We start from the raw sequence: 16,256 nt of genomic DNA, 5'->3' as shown, positions 1-16,256 counted from the left end.
CTCTTCACCACAGTCCTACGCCAGTCCTTTAGTCCACTAGCACAGAGGCATAAGAAGCAGACCACACAACAGAAGGTCCACACTCAGAGGTATCCATTTACATGTGATGGGAAAACCAAATCTGCGCACACCGTTACATCAGAACTGATGCTCAACTGCCGTAGAGTGATTCCCTCGTTCTGCCTTCATGCCCGATAAGCAAGCGGTCATGTGGCTTCTAGCGATTCACCTCATCTGTCCTATCCATCTCACACTGAAGGAGGCACAAGGGAACTTTGCATTCAGGTCATGACTGAGCTAGAGAGGAAAAACAACCGAATACAGGAACAAGGTTTGAATAAGATATACGAATGCATTTTGATGGTATCAGCACTTTAAAATATATTGGGTTGTGTTCAGCTAAGTTCTGCTCTGAGAAGACCCACTGAAATTAATGGAAATGAGCCAGTCTTGTTTATTAATTTCTCTGGGTGTGCTCTGAGTATGACCAACATTGGATGCAGCCTGAACTCTTTTGCCCTGGATGAGACAAGAAGGGCCATAGCTCAGTGGAAGGGCATCTGCTTTGCATGCAGGTCTCAGGTCCAATCCCCAGTGGCAACTCCAGGTACCGCTGGGAATTGTTCGTTGTCTGAATCCTTGGACAGCTGCTGCCAGTCAGTGTAGACAATTCTGGCCTAGATGGACTGATGACCGTATCAGGTGGGCTTCCTATGATCCTATGACTCCTTTTCCCAAAATTGCTTACACCCCACAGAGCAAGTAAGATACATTTTGAGGCTTTTTTTAACAACAACAAAAAGCCCTACAAGGTCAGTGGAAAGAATGCTATTGGCCACTCAGATGTGGGTTAAATAATGGTTCGGAAAACCTAATCATATCCATGACCAGGAAAAAGAATGATGACTGGCCCAAGTATCGCTGAGATCTGGTTTTATACAGCAATATTACGGCTACCACGTGCCTTTAAGTTGAAAAGTGGAAATGGACTGCCTTCAAGTCGATTCTGACTTATGGCAACCCTATGAATAGGGTTTTCGTGGTAAGCGGTATTCAGAGGGGGTTTACCATTGCCTTCCTCTGAGGCTGAGAGGCAGTGACTGGCCCAAGGTCACCCAGTGAGCTTCCTGGCTGTGTGGGGATTTGAACTCTACTCTCCCAGGTCATAGTCCAACACTCTCACCACTAGGCCACACTGGCTCTCTGCTTTTAAGTTACTCCATGTTAAATCAAAAGCCGCCCTGGAGAGTCCCGTACGATAATCATGAAGCCTCACCTTCTGCAAAACCATGTCTCTGACTATCGGGTCTCTGATATTCAGAGCAGTGGTCAGGCCCATTGACAAGATGAGGTGAGTCCTACCTGCCAACAGAGGCGAAAAAACACAAACCGCCACATTAGTTCCTTGTTTGCATCATTTCGGTCATACTCTTCTACAGAGCCTTCCAGGAAGACCCGCTTCTTCCTGTGCGTGCTTTCATCAGTTTATTGATTTGATGTTTATGCCTTGCTCTTCCATCAATCTGGAGGACAGGGCAGGGTCACACAGTAAGTATTGGGAGAACCAGATAAAAAGAAAACATTAAAAGCACACAATTACAATAAAATACAGAACAACAGCAATTAAATATATATATATGTGGGATGGTAGTGAATGTTCAAGCTGACTTTTTTTTTAAACTGTCCCCCTGAATTTACTCCCGATCAATCTCATTAGTGACCCCAAGTTCTAGTATTATGAAATGAAAAATGGAAATGGACTGCCTTCACGTTGATCCCGACTTATGGCGACCCTATGAATAGGGTTTTCATGGTAAGCAGTATTCAGAGGGGGTTTCCCATTGCCTCCCTCTGAGGTTAGTCCTCCCCAGCTGGCTAGGGCCTGCTCAGCTTGCCACAGCTGCACAAGCCAGCCCCTTCCTTGTCCGCAACGGCCAGCTGGGGGGCAACTGGGCTCCTTGGGACTATGCCGCTTGCCCATGGCTGCACAGGTGGCAGGGCACGTAATCCCTGAGCCACTCACTGTGGGGTGATCTTTAGCTGGCCCTTGACGCCCAGGAGACACAAGCGGGGATTTGAACTGACTGACTCTGGACTCCCAGCCAGGCTCTGCTTCCCACTGTGCTATACCAGCACAGAATGAAAGCAGGAAGAAAACCTTTTCTGTATTCACTTTCTCCATGCATAGCTCAATGGCAGAGCATCTGCTTTGCATGCAGAAGGTCCTGGTCCAATCCCAGCTGGCATCTCCATGTGAGGCTGGGACAGATCCTGGCCTCAAACCCTGGACGGCCAGTGCCAGTCTGTGTACCGAGCTAGACTGAGCGGTGGTCTGACTCGGAAGAAGGCAGCTTCCTATGATCTTAAATGCCTGTCATTTAATTATTTTATTTCTTAAAGAAATGTACACGTTTCACTATGTCTCAAAGCAGCCCCCTGCCGTCATTTATTTATCTATTTATTATTGGATTTATATCCCGCCCGTCCTCCCAGCAGGAGCCCAGGGCGGCAAACAAAAGCACTAAAAACACTTTAAAACATCATAAAAACAGATTTTAAAATGCATTAAACAAAACAACTTAAAAAAAAACATTTTTTAAAAAGCTTTCAAGACACCTTTAAAAAAAGGTTAAAAACATATTGGGTTAAAAAAAAAGGTTTAAAAAAGCATCTGAAAAAGCCATTGCAACACAGATGCACACTGCGATAAGGTCTCTACTTAAAAGGCTTGTTGAAAGAGGAAAGTCTTCAATAGGAGCTGAAAAGATAGCAGAGATGGTGCCTGCATAATATTTAAGGGGAGGGTCTTTTTTCTAAACCAAAGTGCCCATGGTGTGTGTGAGAGAGGGCATGCCCTGGGTGTCATGAGCCATGCTAGCAGGGGGTGCACTGATGCGCAGGAGGGGGGTCAGGAAGACTTGGACTGGGACATTCCCATCAGAGAAGGACCCAGCGAAGGGGGAGACATCGAAGCTTTGGATACTGACGGGTCACCACCAGCCATCCCAGACACCCCCCAGGACAGACCCCTGGAGCGGCCGCCCACTTCTCTACCTGATGTGGCGCCTTTCCTTGCACCTGAGCCGCCACCAGACAGCTCTCCCCAACAGAGGGAGAGGACGGGACAGAAGCTGAGTCCCCGCCTTCGCCAGGAGGCGGATGTGGTGGGAGATTCAACAAACCCAGCTCAGAAGGAGTCAGCGCTTACGCACACGTATCCAACTCTGACTTGGAGTACCCGCAAGTGGAAGTGGGGGGCCCACCCAACCCTACTTAAGCTGGGCGAGTGAGTAAGCCATAGATAGATTCATGAAGCGCACTGAACTGAAACTTTATCTTACTTCAATAAAAGGAAAAAACTACAGCTGTGCCTGAGTCTGAGTTCCTCAAGTTCGGGCATGTCCTGGGGAGGGTTTCCAGGGCCAAACAGAGAGCCTTGGAGAGTCGCTTTTCCCAGCAGGTTCCCCCATCCTACATTAAAGTAACTCACAGGAGAGCAACCACCATAGCAAGTGTCAGAGACAGAGTTAAACCAAAAGAGAAACCGCAGAGTCGGGGAAGATTTAGGAGGAGCAAACCACAATCTTCTCCACTGTCAAGAGCTTACTTGTATCTGCAGGTAGAAACGGACAGGAAGGCTCAGTGGTGGTGGCCTGACTTCTTCCAATTCCATCTGGACCCTCTGAGGAAGCGTACGAGAAGAACACAAGTCAGCTCTTGGGTTGCATGAAAGGGCACCCCCCCCCCAGGAGCAGTGCGTGCAATGGGGCAAATCCTTTCCTTCCTGGGGAGGCCAGTTGCAAAAGGTTCAGCAGCTCCCCCGTAAACTCTTTCAAGCTTGGCCCCATTAATCACTCCAAGCCCCAAGATCAGCGTGTGTGTGTGTTTGTGGCCCCATCAATGGACGCCATTTGTTGTGTGGGGACCTGGAGTAGATCCTTCTCTGTGGTGGTGCCCCAGTTGTACAAATGTCTCCAAATATATACATTTTAATGCAATTTCCCCTAATATAAATGCGTTTGCAAAGCAATTTTCCCTAATAAGAGTGCAGTTTTGTATGTTATTTTCAGTCATATATGCAATTTTATGCATGTCTAGTATATGCATTTTTGTACACATTTATTGGCTTGAAAACTGCATTGCAAAATTCGGCGATGTGCAAATGTCAAAGGATTGGTATGTTTTGGTTTGCATATTGTTTCAGAAAGTGCACATTAGAGAAGTTCACCTTTAAATGTGGGCTGAATCAAATCTCTGCCCTATGCCTATTTCCAACTCTGCAGCCTAGCTCCAAATGCATGCTTGTGGGACCCTTCCATTTTCAACTCCCATACTCAATATGCTTACCTAGTGTTGTAGTTGGATACTTAACTTCAGTGACAGACATTGGGGAAGTGATGGGGTGAGTTGCCATGGTAACGTTTGTAGTTAGAAACATCGTTAGCAGAGAGGTGGTGGGTTGGGCTGTGGAGTTTGTCTTTGGTGCTGCAGAGAGACTGAAGTTGGTTGCGGCTCTGAGTGGTGAAATGGTAAAAGGAAGGACTGTTGAAGTATCTTTGGCAGCTGTGCTGATGGTAGATGAAGCTTCAGTTGTTAAGGTGGAAGGGGAGGCAACTTGAGTGGACCTCTCTAGTCTAGAGCTGGTGGTGGTGTAGCTTTCACCAGTGGTTACAGCGGGTGAGGTGACAAGCAGTTCTGCTGTGGACATTTCTGCCCGTGAAGGGGTGGTACCAACGGGTATGACTTCAGACGTGTTTTTGTCTTGAGAAACTGAAAGTAAGGTTATTGAGCCCATCCCTTCTAATCCAGTGGTGAAGGTAGTAGCTATCTCAGGGCTGACAGTTGCTTCAGAAATAGTGGCCTCATCTGCTGTTTGAGTGATTGCAGTGGTCTGGAGAGAATTTGTGAACTCATGTGGAGTTGTGACACCAGTGGTTATGGTTTCAGCAGTGGTTTTGCCTTGAGAATGTGAAAACAGAAGCCTGGGGCTAATCCCTTCTACTGCAGTGCTGATAGAGCTGGTGATCTCATCTGTAGTGCTGGAAGCCACTTCTCCTGAAGTCCCAGTGGCAGTTGTGGCTCTGACTGCTGAAGTATCAATGGTAGCTGTCAGTTCAAATGCCAAAGTAGCTGGAGGGAAGGTTGTTGGCATGGTTTCTGTAGTGGTGCTGAAAGTAGATGGAGGTTCACCCATGGAGGTGGCAGCATGAGGCACTGGGGTAGTTTTCTCTGCAGGAGTGCCTGTCTTAGGTGACATTTTCACTGGGATTTCTGCTGTTGAGGGCGGGATTGCTGAGGTGGGCTCTCCTACCATGGAGCTGATGGTAATGGCTGTATCTGTTGTAGTGTCAGTAACCACTGCTCCTGAAGTGCCAGTAGTGTCTCGGAGTGCAAATGTGCCAGTAGTAGCTGTTGTTTCAAGTGGTGAGGCAGTGGATGTGACGGAGGTGGAAGTGACGTCTACAGTGGTGCTGAAGGTAGATGGAGGTTCAGCTGCTGAGGTAAAAGAGAGGGCTGGTGGCATGGATCTTTCTATTACAGGGCTGGGGGTTGCATTGCTTTTGGCTGTGTCTATATTAAACGAGGTAGCAACCATTTCTGTGTTGGGTGTGTCTTTGTCTCGAGTGGCTGAAGGTGGGATTGTGGGGCTAGTCTCCAAAGTTTCCAAAGCAGCACTGACCTCTGTGATTCCAGCAGCTAAAGTGCCTGTAGTAGCTGTTGTTCCAAACAAAGTAGGGAAGAGGAATATTGTTGGTTCATGTTGGAGTGTTTGTTCTACAGGAGTGCTACTGGGATTTGTCGTTTCAGCAGTGATTTCAGTTGATGGGGTGGTGGAAGGGAAGCCTGTTGATGTGGCCTCTCTTGGTGGTGTGCCAGTGGTGGTGGTACTTTCGCCTGTGGACTCAGATAGCGATGGGGAAAAGAATGCTGTTGGAGTGACTACATTTCTTTGGACGGAAGTTGTGAGCTCAGCTGTGGTTTCACCAGGAGGGGAAGAAGGCTGATCTGTTCTTCGAGGGATTGACTTTTCTGCAGATGTGACAACAGATGTAGCTTTTCCCTGACCAAACGATGACAGGAGTGTTGAGCTACTGAAGTCTCCTACTGAAGTGCTCAAGGGAGCAGGGATTTCTCTTGCAGTTCTGGGGGCCACTTCTGCTGGAGTGCCAGTTTCAGCTGCAGTTTCAGTCGGCGAGAGCTATGTGCTGCTGGAATAGTTGTGATCTGAACTGTAGCTTCACCTGGGGAGGGAGATGGGTTGGAGACAGACAAAGTGTCTGGTGTTATCAAAGTCATAGTTGTTGGGGATGTGGCAGGTTCAGCTGTTGTGACCCTTGCAGTCGACAGCAGTGGGGTGGTGGGTTGTTCTGTTGAGTTTGTATCTGGTGCTGCCGTGAGATAGAGAAAGGGTCTGACAGGCTACATTGCAGCTTCCTGTGCACTGTTTACACCCCAGCTCTGTAAATATTTTTAATTTGTTTAATTTTCTTTTTAGAATAGTTATAAGCATCCCTGTTATAAACATCTTACATGGAGAGTGACCATTGGTTTGCCACCTCTCTCCCTTCCTTCAAAGCTCTCCTTGAAATCCACATTTTCTGCGCCACCTTTGGCTTATCCTCTTAATCCTGATTCCCTTTTCTTAGCCCTCATTTAAGTGTGTGCAATTGCATTTGCTCACATTCTTGCTCCCTCTATCTCTCCCCTTTGTCTATGTTAAACTGTAAGCTCCTTGGGGGCAGACACCTGCCTATATTGCCCATGACACTCTCTTTGAGGTGCCATATATGCTGCCAGCATTTTAGCAATCATCAGTAATAATAAAAAGGCTTTGGCCTGCTTAGCTTGGGAAGGGCTGTAGCTCAGGAGCAGAGCATCTGTCTTGCATGCAGAATGCCCCAGGTTCGATCCCCAACAGGTACAGGGAGAGACCCTTGCCTGAAACTCTGCAGAGCCACCACCACTAACAGTGAACTAGCTAGACTAATTGGTTTGACTTGGTAAAAGGCAGCTTTGTATGATCATAACTTCAGTTGTGCTACAGCATGTATTCTTCCTAGGCCATTTGCTGGATCCCAAGGCCAGCAGTTACCTAAGCATGGGAAGCACTTTTAGGAGGGGATGGTGGGTGGTAGACTAGGCCTCTGTAATCCTGGCTAGATTTCTATCAAGTCCTGGTGTCACAGCTATTGGGAGTAAAGAACCAACGCATGTTGCAAGCACCCCTGAACCAGTGGGGGGCGATAGAAAAGCAATCTATTGTTCCCTCTGTTGATTCCTCCTCTAAAGTATTTGTTGCTTTTGCAGGCTTTGCTCCTCTCCTTCCTCCCTTCTTTTCCTGTCTTTGTTCTCATTTAGTTAGTAATGGCTCCGAGAACGGATGCTGTATGGCTGCTTCAGGATATATATGACTACCTCTTTGTAGTAATAAACCTTAAATTTCTTTATTCTTTCAACTACCAGTCTTAACAGACCAGTTATTTCTGCACTCTGCTGCAACACACACACACACAATTCTAACAACAGCCACTGCTCCATCCACCCACCAGATTTGCCTCTGAATTGGCAACTGTGCAGAGAATTGCCAAATGGCATTTCTCAGGTGGGGCAGGTTTGGCCCCAAGGCCTCCAGTGGCAGATCCCCAATTTAAATGCTTCCTGACTACATCCCATCCCAAACAGGTAGATGAAAAAGCAAGGCAAGAAATTGCCCTGAAAGTATTTATTTATTTATTTATTATTTGATTTATATCCCGCCCTTCCTCCCAGCAGGAGCCCAGGGCGGCAAACAGAAATGCTAAAAAACACTTTAAAACATCATAAAAATAGACCTTAAAATACATTAAAACAAAACAATGTTAAAAACATTTTTTTAAAAAGCTTTAAAAACATCTTTAAAAAAGGGTTAAGAACATATTATTTAAAAAAGCACATATTAACAGCAATTCTAACACAGAAGCAGATTGGGATAGGTCTCAACTTAAAAGGCTTGTTGAAAGAGGAAAGTCTTCAAAACATGCCAAAAAGATAGCAGAGATGGCACCTGCCTAATATTCAAGGGGAGGGAATTCCACAGGGTAGGTGCTGCCACACTAAAGGTCCGTTTCCTATATTGTGCAGAATGAACCTCCTGATAAGATGGTATCTGCAGGAGGCCCTCACCTGCAGAGCGCAGTGATCGACTGGGCATATAAGGGGTAAGACGGTCTTTCAGGTATCCTGGTCCCGAGCTGTATAGGGCTTTGTACACCAAAACTAGAACCTTGAACTTGGCCCAGTATGTTAAAGTATGTTAAGGAGGAGAAGTTGATATGAAATTGACATGCACCCAACTATTCAAAACTGAAGGGGATTAAAGAGAGGAGTCAAGCTATATCAAAAAGATAAAGCACCATCAGAACCAGTTCCTACAAATTGCCCCGGAGGTTCGTATATTGCCACCTTCAGAGTGGTTCACTGACTCCCAGTGTGTAATAGAACACACTATGCAGTGCTATTCAGTTGCCAAAGTTTCTAGGCTTTTTTTGGGGGGGGGAGGAGTGGCATGGAATTAAAATACACTACAGACAGAACTCAACCAGGATTATGTTTCTGTTGTGGAAGCATATCTTCTCTGCTGATTATATTCCAGATTGCCCATATGTTGCATGACACAATTTCTGTCATCATGAAAGCATTTTACACCCTTTGGCAAAAAAAGCCATTAAGAATATAAGAACATAAGAAGAGCCTGCTGGATCAGGCCAGTGGCCCATCTAGTCCAGCATCCTGTTCTCACAGTGGCCAACCAGGTGCCTGGGGGAAGCCCGCAAGCAGGACCCGAGTGCAAGAACACTCTCCCCTCCTGAGGCTTCCGGCAACTGGTTTTCAGAAGCATGCTGCCTCTGACTAGGGTGGCAGAGCACAGCCATCATGGCTAGTAGCCATTGATAGCCCTGTCCTCCATGAATTTGTCTAATCTTCTTTTAAAGCCATCCAAGCTGGTGGCCATTACTGCATCTTGTGGGAGCAAATTCCATAGTTTAACTATGCGCTGAGTAAAGAAGTACTTCCTTTTGTCTGTCCTGAATCTTCCAACATTCAGCTTCTTTGAATGTCCACGAGTTCTAGTATTATGAGAGAGGGAGAAGAACTTTTCTCTATCCACTTTCTCAATGCCATGCATAATTTTGTACACTTCTATCATGTCTCCTCTGACCCGCCTTTTCTCTAAACTAAAAAGCCCCAAATGCTGCAACCTTTCCTCGTAAGGGAGTCGCTCCATCCCCTTGATCATTCTGGTTGCCCTCTTCTGAACCTTTTCCAACTCTAGAATATCCTTTCTGAGATGAGGCGACCAGAACTGTGCACAGTATTCCAAATGCGGCCGCACCATAGATTTATACAACGGCATTATGATATCGGCTATTTTATTTTCAATACCTTTCCTAATTATCCCTAGCATGGAATTTGCCTTTTTCACAGCTGCCGCACACTGGGTCGACATTTTCATCGTGCTGTCCACCACAACCCCGAGGTCTCTCTCCTGGTCGGTCACCGCCAGTTCAGACCCCATGAGCGTATATGTGAAATTAAGTTTTTTTGCTCCAATATGCATAATTTTACACTTGTTTATATTGAATTGCATTTGCCATTTTTCCGCCCATTCACTCAGTTTGGAGAGATCTTTTTGGAGCTCTTCGCAATCCCTTTTTGTTTTAACAACCCTGAACAATTTAGTGTCATCAGCAAACTTGCCACTTCACTGCTCACTCCTAATTCTAGGTCATTAATGAACAAGTTGAAAAGTACAGGTCCCAATACCGATCCTTGAGGGACTCCACTTTCTACAGCCCTCCATTGGGAGAACTGTCTGTGTACCAGCTGTGTAATATTTAAGGGGAGGGAATTCCAAACATTGTCAGCCTCTGCCTGTATGATCAGGACAGTTCTGCAGAATTTTGCCCTTGAACTTGTGAAGTAAAAATGATGTAAAGAGATTTCTAGGCATGTTCAGAATGATTTCCTCTCAGCACTGAGCAACTGCTGCTGCTAACTCACCATGCCCCCCATACACCTGGAATTAGGAGACTGGCTTTTAGATGAGATGATACGGTTTTTAGGCAGACTTGAATGCTGGTGTCTCTCTTTTTTAGAGATCTGCTGCTAAACCATGACAACCTTTGAGCTTTTTCAGGCCATGCTTGAGCCAGGATTTTGCTGTGCGTGATCTTCAGTTTGGACAAATAATGCATCTGATTCTTGTTCAAGAGCCGAGGAGTGAGAAAAGCAAACTTCGAGCACTCCACCCTCCAACTGTCACTTGAACCAGGAAGCTATGCCAACAAAATACACAAAGACTGAGGATTCTCAGAAGTGTCACCTGTGGCCTTACAACACACAGAGTAGAAGGGCAAGGAAGACGCATTGCCGAAATGGATTGCTATCATTTGTCTGTGGTGGCTGTTTTACTCTTATGGCCCCATTATATTGCCAGGATCCATGGTAAGTAGCTGATGCCTCATTGATTAACGCAAAGAAGTTGGTAGTGCGGAAGGTGGTTGCGCAGAGAGGCTGAGGTTCCAGAATCAGATAAATTCTTGAGTTTGTTCAAAATGGACTTAGCTATAATAAGCCCTGGCAATAGAAAGCAAAAATAAAGATGTAGAAATGTTCGCTTTTGTGGCAAAAGTTCAATTTAAAGCACAGATATAGAATAATTAAAAATCCATTAAAAACTAGAGGATCTGTCAGCATATCATAAGGGGTAGCCACCTCCAAGGTGGCTTTCTCTGAAATGCTACCGGTTCCACGCACAGGACCAGCCAGACAGGCCCAGCTTCGCAGTCTCAATGCGTGGATGAGACGATGGTGTCGGGTGGAAGGGTTTGGATTTGTTAGGCACTGGGGAACATTTTGGGACAAGCCGGGCCTGTACAAAAGGGACGGGCTCCACTTGAACCAGAATGGAACCAGACTGCTGGCACTTAAAATTAAAAAGGTAGCAGAGCAGCTTTTAAACTGACTGAGGGGGGAAACCCGACAGGAGCTGAGAAAGGTCCAGTTTGGAATAAACCTCCCCCCTGGGATAAAAACCAAAGAAATGATGAAATTTTAAAAGGGGTAGGCCTAGAAGTAGGCATTGTGAGAGCAGGGGCACAGGATATAAATTCAGAAGAGCAAAATTACCACAGACCAAAGACACTTGAAGAGAGACACTGCTTACAAGTGCCTGTACGCTAATGCTAGAAGCCTCCGAACCAAGATGGGAGAACTGGAGTGCTTGGTCTTAGAGAAGAGCATTGATATAGTGAGCATAACCGAGACCTGGTGGAATGGAGAAAACCAGTGGGATACGGTTATCCCTGGATATAAACTATATCGGAAGGACAGGGAAGGACGTATTGGTGGCGGAGTCGCTCTACACGTGAAAGAAGGCATTGAATCCAGCAAGCTCGAAACCCCAAAAGAGGCAGACTCCTCCACAGAATCGTTGTGGGTGGTGATACCGTGCCCCAGGAGGGACTTAATACTGGGAATGATCTATCGTCCCCCTGATCAAAATGCTCAGGGAGACCTTGAGATGAGATATGAAATTGAGGAAGCATCCAAACTAGGAAATGTGGTAGTAATGGGTGACTTCAACTACCCGGACATAGACTGGCTGCATATGTGTTCCAGTCATGACAAAGAAGCAAAGTTTCTAGATATTCTAAATGACTATTCCCTAGATCAGTTGGTCATGGAACCGACCAGAGGGACGGCAACCCTGGACTTAATCCTCAGTGGGGACCGGGACCTGGTGCAAGATGTAAGTGTTGTTGAACCGATTGGGAGCAGTGACCACAGTGCTATTAAATTAAACATACATGTAACTGGCCAATTGCCACGAAAATCCAACACGGTCACATTTGACTTCAAAAGAGGAAACTTCACAAAAATGAGGGGATTGGTAAAAAGAAAGCTGAAAAACAAAGTCCAGAGGGTCACATCACTTGAAAATGCTTGGAAGTTGTTTAAAAACACTATATTAGAAGCTCAACTGGAGTGCATACCGCAGATCAGAAAAGGTACCGCCAGGGCCAAGAAGATGCCAGCATGGTTAACGAGCAAAGTCAAGGAAGCTCTTAGAGGCAAAAAGTCTTCCTTCAGAAAATGGAAGTCTTGTCCAAATGAAGAAAATAAAAAAGAACACAAACTCTGGCAAAAGAAATGCAAGAAGACAATAAGGGATGCTAAAAAAGAATTTGAGGAGCACATTGCTAAGAACATAAAACCAACAACAAAAAATTCTATAAATACATTCAAAGCAGGAGACCATCTAGGGAGACAATTGGACCCTTGGATGATAAGGGAGTCAAAGGTGTACTAAAGAACGATAAGGAGATTGCAGAGAAGCTAAATGAATTCTTTGCATCTGTCTTCACAGTGGAAGATATAGGGCAGATCCCTGAACCTGAACTAACATTTGCAGGAAGGGATTCTGAGGAACTAAGACAAATAGTGGTAACGAGAGAGGAAGTTCTAAGCTTAATGGACAATATAAAAACTGACAAATCACCGGGCCCGGATGGCATCCACCCGAGAGTTCTCAAAGAACTCAAAGGTGAAAATGCTGATCTGCTAACTAAAATATGTAACTTGTCCCTCGGGTCCTCCTCCGTGCCTGAGGACTGGAAAGTAGCAAATGTAACGCCAATCTTCAAAAAGGGATCAAGAGGGGATCCCGGAAATTATAGGCCAGTTAGCTTAACTTCTGTCCCTGGAAAACTGGTATGATTAAAGCTAGATTAACTAAGCACATAGAAGAACAAGCCTTGCTGAAGCAGAGCCAGCATGGCTTCTGCAAGGGAAAGTCCTGTCTCAGTAACCTATTAGAATTCTTTGAGAGTGTCAACAAGCATATAGATAGAGGTGATCCAGTGGACATAGTGTACTTAGACTTTCAAAAAGCGTTTGACAAGGTACCTCACCAAAGGCTTCTGAGGAAGCTTAGCAGTCATGGAATAAGAGGAGAGGTCCTCTTGTGGATAAGGAATTGGTTAAGAAGCAGAAAGCAGAGAGTAGGAATAAACGGACAGTTCTCCCAATGGAGGGCTGTAGAAAGTGGAGTCCCTCAAGGATCGGTATTGGGACCTGTACTTTTCAACTTGTTCATTAATGACCTAGAATTAGGAGTGAGCAGTGAAGTGGCCAAGTTTGCTGACGACACTAAATTGTGCTAGCAATAATTAGGAAAGGTATTGAAAATAAAACAGCCGATATCATAATGCCGTTGTATAAATCTATGGTGCGGCCGCATTTGGAATACTGTGTACAGTTCTGGTCGCCTCATCTCAAAAAGGATATTATAGAGTTGGAAAAGGTTCAGAAGAGGGCAACCAGAATGATCAAGGGGATGGAGCGACTCCCTTACGAGGAAAGGTTGCAGCATTTGGGGCTTTTTAGTTTAGAGAAAAGGCGGGTCAGAGGAGACATGATAGAAGTGTATAAAATTATGCATGGCATTGAGAAAGTGGATAGAGAAAAGTTCTTCTCCCTCTCTCATAATACTAGAACTCGTGGACATTCAAAGAAGCTGAATGTTGGAAGATTCAGGATAGACAAAAGGAAGTACTTCTTTACTCAGCGCATAGTTAAACTATGGAATTTGCTCCCACAAGATGCAGTAATGGCCACCAGCTTGGATGGCTTTAAAAGAAGATTAGACAAATTCATGGAGGACAGGGCTATCAATGGCTACTAGCCATGATGGCTGTGCTCTGCCACCCTAGTCAGAGGCAGCATGCTTCTGAAAACCAGTTGCCGGAAGCCTCAGGAGGGGAGAGTGTTCTTGCACTCGGGTCCTGCTTGCGGGCTTCCCCCAGGCACCTGGTTGGCCACTGTGAGAACAGGATGCTGGACTAGATGGGCCACTGGCCTGATCCAGCAGGCTCTTCTTATGTTCTTATGGTATAGCACAGTGGGGAGGAGAGCCTGGCTGGGGGTCCAGAGACTGTGAGTTCAAATCCCCACTTGTGTCTCCTGGGCATCAAGGGCCAGCTAAAGATCACCCCCACAGTGAGTGGCTCAGGAGTTACGTGCCCTGCCACTTGTGCAGCTGTGGGCAAGCTGCATAGTCCCAAGGAGCCCAGTTGCCCCCAGCTGGCTGTTGCGGACAAGGAAGGGGCTGGCTTCTGCAGCTGTGGCAAGCTGAGCAGGCCCTAGCCAGCTGGGGAGGACTAGCCTCAGAGGGAGGCAACGGGAAACCCCCTCTGAATACCACATACCCTGAAATCCCTATTCATAGGGTCGCCATAAGTCGGGATCGACGTGAAGGCAGTCCATTTCCATTTTTCAAATATTAGACAGGAGCCATCTCTGTTATATTTCCGGCACCTACTGAAGACCTTCCTTTTTCAACAAACCTTTTAAGGAGAGACCTTATCCCAGTCTGCATCTGTGTTGGAATTGCTTTTTAAGATGTTTTTAAAGCTGTTGTTTCCAGAAGATGTTTTTAAAGATGTTTGGTTTTAATACATTTTAAAGTCTTTTGTTTTTAATATGTGTTCTTAGTGTTTTTCTTTGCTGACCTAGGCTCCTTCTGGGAAGAACGGCGAGATATAAATTTAACAAATAAATAAATAAATAATGAAATCTCCAGGTTCCATCCCCAGCATCTCCAGGTACAACTGGGAAATAAATATGCCTGAATTCCTGAAGAGACACTGCCAATCAGGATAAAAAATGCTGAGCATTGTGAACCCATGGTCTGACGCAGCGAAAGACACAGAAGACAAAGGCCATAGCTCAGATGTGTCCTCAATTTTCTTTTTTTTTGCCAACTTGAGTTCCTTCTGGGGGCAAAGGTGGGATATAAATTTAACAAACAAACAATGTTTTATTATGCGCTGGGGTTCTCTGCAGTGTCTCAGAGCATGCTGCGTTCCAGACCACAGATAATATTATGTGCTGCTGCTTGGCCTCTAGGAGCTGCACCAACACCCTTTGCCTTTGTTGTTGTTATGTGCCTTCAAGTCGATTATGACTTATGGTGACCTTATGAATCAGCGACCCCCAAGATCATCTGTCATGAACCACCCTGTTCAGATCTTGTAAGTTCAGGTAAGTGGCTTCCTTGATGGAATCAATCCATCTCTTGTTCGGCCTTCCTCTTTTTCTACTCCCTTCTGTTTTTCCCAGCATTATTGTCTTTTCTAGTGAATCATGTCTTCTCACATGTGCCCAAGGTATGATAACCTCAGTTTCATCATTTTAGCTTCTAGTGATAGTTCTGGTTTAATTTGTTCTAACACCCAATTATTTGTCTTTTTCACAGTCCATGGTATGCGCAAAGCTCTCCTCCAACACCACATTTCAAATGAGTTGATTTTTCTCTTATCCACTTTTTTCACTGTCCAACTTTCACCTCCGTACATAGAGATCAGGAATACCATGGTCTGAATGATCCTGACTTTGGTGTTCAGTGATACATCTTTGCATCTGAGGACCTTTTCTAGTTCTCTCATAGCATCCCTCCCCAGTCCTAGCCTTCTGATTTCTTGACTATTGTTTCCATTTCGGTGAATGACTGTGCTGAGGTATTGATAATCCTTGACAAGTTCAATGTCCTCATTGTCAACTTTAAAGTTACATAAATCTTCTGTTGTCATTAGTCTTCTTGATGTTCAGCTGTAGTCCTGCTTTTGTGCTTTCCTCTTTAACTTTCAACAGCATTCATTTCAAATCATTACTGGTTTCTGCTAGCAGTATGGTATCGTTTGCATGTCTTAACACACCTTGTGTCTCATGTGCTGTAACTGTTTGGGATGGTAAAGTGTCTTGGATGGAGCTCAAAACTCTGGCATTCCAAACAGGTGTTGAGGTCAAACCCCCAGCGAACCCTGGCTTGATTTAAGTCTTCCCCCAAGCTAGCTTGCATTTGCAAGGGTTTCGTTGCACCCATTGTAGAGGTTCTTTTGCGTTTTCTGATGCTGCCAGTTATCCCTTTTTTCTTTCCTTCTTTGAGTGCTTCCAAACGGTTGCTAGTTTTGGGTGGGATTCAATCACATAGCCGCGAGTTCAGGTTATGCGATTACAGCTGTTCGGGAGTTCTTGCACAACAACCCCGCTTCTCCAAAAGATCAGACTTTCTGCAATAAGGAAAATGATGGGGAAATGTAGTGGAAAGTGTGAAATATCACACTTCGATTCAATGCCATCTAACCTCCCTGCAAACAAATCAGAATGAATGCTCATTAAATAGCTGTCATCTGATCTCCCTACAAACAGATCAG

Source organism: Rhineura floridana, chromosome 7, assembly GCF_030035675.1.
Source record: "Rhineura floridana isolate rRhiFlo1 chromosome 7, rRhiFlo1.hap2, whole genome shotgun sequence".
In the NCBI taxonomy this organism is placed as follows: domain Eukaryota; kingdom Metazoa; phylum Chordata; class Lepidosauria; order Squamata; family Rhineuridae; genus Rhineura; species Rhineura floridana.
Note: the sequence above shows the minus strand (reverse complement) of the source record.